The 6,049-nt window shown below is 45.9% G+C and overlaps 1 long non-coding RNA gene across 1 annotated transcript; it reads right to left on the bottom strand.

The window, feature by feature from the left end:
- Positions 1 to 890: 890 nt before the first annotated feature.
- On the bottom strand, positions 891 to 1,948 carry LOC310781995. The gene is made up of 3 exons (XR_014553002.1): positions 1,628 to 1,948; positions 1,244 to 1,397; positions 891 to 1,112 (listed from the first exon to the last, which is right to left on the bottom strand). It is a non-coding gene; the product is annotated as an uncharacterized lncRNA (long non-coding RNA).
- Positions 1,949 to 6,049: the final 4,101 nt, after the last annotated feature.

Below are 6,049 nucleotides of genomic sequence, written 5' to 3'. Positions count from 1 at the left end.
TGCTGCGTTCTGCCTCTGCTTATGCCGAATTGAATGCTGGGATATGTGCCTTGCCAAGTTGACACAAGTCACCACCCAGAGCATCCTCGGTAAAGTGGGCATGTTGAGAACACATCCGGGAATTTTAAGCGTTCTTGGCGAAATGTGAACTTTGCATTGGAGCAGTACTTGGGCTGCGACTGATGATGTTTCACAAGAACGAAAGAACACAAGAACACACAAGAACACACAAGAACACAAGAACACACAAGAACCCTTATTGAGAAAGGGCCTTTGTATCTGAGCTGGATTCTCCCCTCCAGCACAGGTGAGGGGAATCCAGCAAGATGCTCCTCCTCCACTGGTCTGGTGTCAACTGACCTACATCAAACTGCAACAACAACTGCTGATTGGAGCGGTGGCTCCTGTGATACGTCACCAGCCCAGGAAGTAGCTTAGGCAAGGTGGCGGTTACTTGGCCAAGCAGGGGGCGTGGCCAAATAACCAGGGTGAGAGCTCCAAGCCTCTTTACCTGAGCGGGAAAGAAACCAGGATGAGCCGGTGTCTGTGCTGGAGGAACGTGCACAAAGGTACCTTTCGTGACGGGGTCATGACAAATCGGCGTAATTTGACACCCTGGCCCGGGAATGAGAACGCCTTGTGAGTAGGGTTGGGTACCGTTCACATTTGAATCGATACCGGTACGGTACCGGTACCTGGAATTCGGTACGGTACCAAAAACGGTACCTTTTTCGATACTTTTTTGAGTTAAAAAAAAAAAAAAAATTTTTTGCAACAACAAAAATGTACAGTTGTAAAACAAATAAGTCCAAACTTCTCAATTTCAACATTGTTCTTTATTTAGATTTTCTTTTGTTTAGCAGCAGCACCCAACAAAATAAAACCCCTCCCTCCCTCCCTCTTCCCTCCCAAACCAAGAGTTTACTTGTTGCAGGTAATGGTCTTGTGCCACACTGCTCCATCCATCAGCGGTCACTGCAATATGGTCAACTGCCCTGAGTTCCTCCTTCACATTCTTCTTCTCAACACGATACCAAGCTGGGATAAGTGTGTTTGTGAGAAGGTCTCTGGAGGGAGGGGAGTATTTTGGGTTCAGGGTCCCTGTCATCTCCCTATATATAGACAATAAAAATAACTATTGTTAGTAACTTAGCTTACTCTATGAATATCACACACACACACACACACACACACACACACACACACACACTATCACCCATTTATACATAAATAAATAATTTACCTGAACCATGGAGACTCCACCGTTGCGAAGGGCAACATGCCTTTTACAATGAAGGCAGTCACTGCCCTGTGGCACTCATTTACTTTCTGCCGGGGTAAAGCTGCTTTCTTCGCCAGGGTGAAGGGTGTCTCCTGTGCGACTCTCACACGGTGGCCTAGCAAAGAAAGCAAGAGTGTAACGTTGAACGTCTCACGGTGACACGAACTGAGGATAATAATAACGTTAGCAACGCTAGTTACGCTACTAAACATGCTAAGCTATAAGCTACAACTATCCAGCTAACGTTACGATTTCAGAGGGCAGCCCGTCTGAAATCGTAACGTTAACGTTAACGTTAAATACACGTTAACGTGTATTTAACGTTAGCTAATTAAATGACGTTACCTGATGTTGAAGAAGTCGACGCCTCACTTGTGACACTTGAAGTTTCGTCGTCGTCGTTGTCCGTTTCAGCTAACGAAGCAGAGGAGCTGCTGGCTGTAGGTGCTTTGCTGCTGGTGGATGCAGCGTCCACCCTCAGGCTATCGAACACTTTACAGTCTTCCGCATTTAAAAAGATTTTATGCTTGACCAAGTGTTTCCTCAAGTTAGAGGTGTTCCCCTGGCCAGCTTTGCACTTCGCATCGCAAATGTTACAGCGAGCGTTGTCTGAGTCTATCTTTGTGAAGTGGACCGCAAGCGAGAGGCCATCTTCTTCTCTTCAGCTTGTTTTGGCAGTGACGTGATGACGTAACCCACCCTCGTGTGTGTTGCCTTCAAGTTTGCGTCGGAATTTCTATCTCGCTCGCTGTCTTTGTATCACTGAGATGCGTTCAAGTACCGACATTTTTAAATTATAATAGAAAAAAAAAAAAGTACCGAAATGAGGTACCGTTTCATGTCATGTGAACTGATACTCGGTAGTACCGCCCACTTTCGGTCGGTGCCTGTAAAAGTACCGAGTTCGGTACCCATCCCTACTTGTGAGTTGACTGAGCCACCGCAGGCTGCCCGGTCTCGACCGCTGACGTGAGGCTCTTTCCTGGTTGAAAACCTCGCCATTTTCCAGATTATGTTTAGGCACTTGTAACCTGCATTGTGTTCACACAGTATTGGCAGCAACCCATGTTAGGGGCTTGCCCAGGGGTGGAGCGGGATTCGAACCACCGACCTCCCACTTCCAAAACGTACGCTAACCACGATGCCAAGAGAGCAAAGCTCCCTTGGCGGAGCACGTTAACGGGCCTTTATACAGGGGAGTTCTAACTAACCTACTCACTGCCGCTCTGAACTCGCAGTCATTCGGTTACACAAGTAAAACAACTTATTTATGTCTAGGCAAGTAAAACAACTTATTTATGTCTAGGCAAGTAAAACGACTTGGTTGGGTTTAGGCAACTAAAAGTTGAGGATATGGTTATGGTTATGATTTGGGTCGGGTCGGGGCTCGAACTGACGCTTGAGGTGAGAGTTATTCTATATATTTGTTTTTTTAATCTAAACCCAGTTTACACCAGTGATTCTCAACGAGATGAAACCGTTTTAGAACGTTGCAGGGAAAAGTTGCAGTGTAAACTTGCCTGTCTCATCTCAACTCTATAGCCGGCTGATGGCATTGCCAGCAATTCAGATTGTCAAGTCGCAGGGGCTGGTTGCAGGTACAGTTGTAGTTGCAAGTTTCAACTGGTCTCGTGATGAATCTTGATCTAAAAATGGGTTAAAATGAAACACAGTCAGGGATTATCTTTAACATCAGCAGACATGATGGGACGTTAGTGCTGCCATATTGTTGTTTACAAAGTGCAGAATGCGTGGCTTAAGAGGTCGGGGTGTGTGTGTGTGTGTGTGTGTGTGTGTGTGTGTGTGTGTGTGTGTGTGTGTGTGTGTGTGTGTGTGTGTGTGTGTGTGTGTGCGCGCGCACGCGCACATGTGTGTGTGTGTGTGTGAGATGAGTCTGATGAGTGTGTGGTGTGTGAGTCTAATTAAAAGGATGAAAATAATTACTGATACAGGCTGACAGACAGCCTCGCCCTCAGACATCCTCAGTAATTAGTTAATTAAGCAAACGCAAATTAGCAGCAAGAATTAGTCAGCCAGGCTTAACGAGTTGATGGTGAGAGCTTCTCTCTGCTTTGCTACTCTCTGCTCCGCCTTTGCGATCAGTGTGTGTGTGTGTGTGTGTGTGTGTGTGTGTGTGTGTGTGTGTGTCTGTGTGTGTGTGTGTGTGTGTGTGTGTGTGTGTGTGTGTGTGTGTGTGTGTGTGTGTGTGTGTGTGTGGTGAAAATGCTACACTAAGTATGCTGCTACACTGTTTAAAAAGTAAAAAAAAAAAAAAGCCACTTTGTGCTGTTTTAAGTTTTATCACAGCTTTTTTACATGAACAATATGGTTTATGTTCGGTTTTAGTGCCAAAGTCAAATTAAAAAGTGATAGCATAATGGCGCACTAAAGTATTAACCCCCTCCCCCTTCCCCAGACATAAGGGGGCTGTCATATATTGACTCGGCAGATGAGTCGCTATTTGTCGCCCCTCAAATCCCCCCAGTGGCAAAGTCAGGTACTTTTCAAAATCCATACCCTGTAGTTTTCCTTTAACAAGTAATATTCTACTTATACCCCGTTCAAGACAACTCAAACCACCGGAAAAAAATGGGTTCCGACTTGTAAAAAGTGAATTGAACGGACATTACCGCCTCCACTTCCCAGAACCCTCCTTGGTTTTTCCCAGTGTTTTCCCTCCGACCAGGAAGTGCAGCGTGAAACGCAAATATCCCAGGCGCCGAGGTTCTGAGTTGAAACTTCCAGCGGTCCGAGTTGTCATGAATGGGGTATAAGTGTCAACATGGAGGGTATTCAGCACTTTTCTGCCATGAAAACCAGAATATAAACTAATCACCAAGATCAGATGAAGCTGGAGGAGCTTCTAGCTTTGGGATGTTTATCTTCCATTCATTTGAATGACCCACAGAAATAATAATGTTAGCATAAACCAAGGCTGCAGGTGAAGGTTGCTAACTGAGTGAAATGACCCGGAAGTACATCAGTGGCAGCCATGATAAGTGCCGTTTGAATTCTCTAAAGGAAAGGTGCTTCACTGCTCCTGACTTAGCTCCTTTAGCATAGCATAGCATAGCATTTAGCATACCAATGGAGAGCCGATAACGCCGTCCCACAATTCCTTGCTGCAGCTTAGCCGCAAGCAATAGCAATAGCTCGCTAACGGAAAAATGCATTTTTCTCAGCAAGAAAGCAATGGATTTTAAAAGGGATTTCACCTTTGAAATCAGCATGATAGGCTCCTTGTTGATAGTGTTTCAGTCACTCAGTGAGATCCGGAAGCCTGAAATGTACATTTTCAGTCTATTTTCGTAGAGACAGACAGACAGACAGACAGACAGACAGACAGACAGACAGATAGATATATTAGATAGAGATGGCTGGATGGATGGATAGAGCAGTGAATACTGTTGTCAATGGACATGTGTGTGCATGCAAGTGTGTGTGTGTGTGTGTGTGTGTGTGTGTGTGTGTGTGTGTGTGTGTGTGTGTGTGTGTGTGTGGCGCACGCGCGCGTGTGTGTGTGTGTGTGTGTGTGTGTGTGTGTGTGTGTGTGTGCGTGCTTGTAGCTTGAGGGAAAGGAGCCATGTGCACATTCAGGTCAGAGCTGTCAATCATCCCATCTGAGTGTATGCCCAATCTGTTAGTTGTGTGTGTGTGTGTGTGTGTGTGTGTGTGTGTGTGTGTGTGTGTGTGTGTGTGTGTGTGTGTGTGTGTGTGTGTGTGTGTGTGTGTGGTACATGCACGTGTGCATGCGTGCATGTGTGTGTGTGTGCACACGCAAGCGTATGTGCGTGCCTGTGTGTGTGTGTGTGTGTGTCTGTGTGTGTGTGTGTGTGTGTGTGTGTGTGTGTGTGTGTGTGTGTGTGAACTCACGATAACATTAGAACTAGCATATCAGTAGCTGTTGGAGAAGTTTCCACCCTGCATTATTGGGGCAGGGGTGTGTCCAGAATATGACGTTTACACCTGCCATTAAAATACACCTCTAGTGAGATTGGATTTCCCCTGGACCTCCATGAAATGTTGAAGAATGCGCTCAATCTAACAAACAACAGTTTTAGGATCACTTATAAAGAGAAAACATCGCATGGATGCAACTGGGACGTATCCTCAGTGATGTACCCTGGGGTCATAGGATGTTTCGGGTCTCGCAACATCATACACCCTCGCCCAGGTGACCCAGCCGGGGCTGGCCAAGCCCCAACTTACGTCCCAGTAGCTACCCACGGTCAGCCCTCTAGGAAGGGTCGAAGGTGGTCACGTGGTCAGGGCCACTCAATCCGCTGCTCCGGTACTCTGGGGGGGAGAAGGGCTCTGGTAAATATGTGTAATTTGTTATGCCTAGTTTACACTACAAGATATTTACCCCGATTTGACACATTCTGTTTTTGTTTATTCTTAGTCTGCAGTTGTTGTGCCAGTCAGCACCAAAATCTGTTAGTGTATGATGGTACAGATTCTAATCGTCAAGTGTATACTACCTCCCGATGCCAGGCGGAGCCACAACGATTATATCAAACATGTTTGAATTTCCAAGCCGATTCTGGACCACTCGTATAGTGTACTGACTCAACTCAACTCATCAACAACTCATGTGCATATCATATGGATCCCGTCAGTATCCAATGAAAAACTATGAGGCGATGAGGCAAAAGCAGTTAAATAGCTCCTCATTCTTCACAATAGATATTTCTGATACAAAGGCACACGTGAATAATACAGGGACCAGTGGAAGACTCAATTACAACACGCTAAAAGCCGTTCTGC

Source organism: Poromitra crassiceps (assembly GCF_964638095.1).
Source record: "Poromitra crassiceps genome assembly, chromosome: 9".
NCBI classification, from domain to species: domain Eukaryota; kingdom Metazoa; phylum Chordata; class Actinopteri; order Beryciformes; family Melamphaidae; genus Poromitra; species Poromitra crassiceps.
This window is presented reverse-complemented; position numbering and strand designations above follow the sequence as displayed.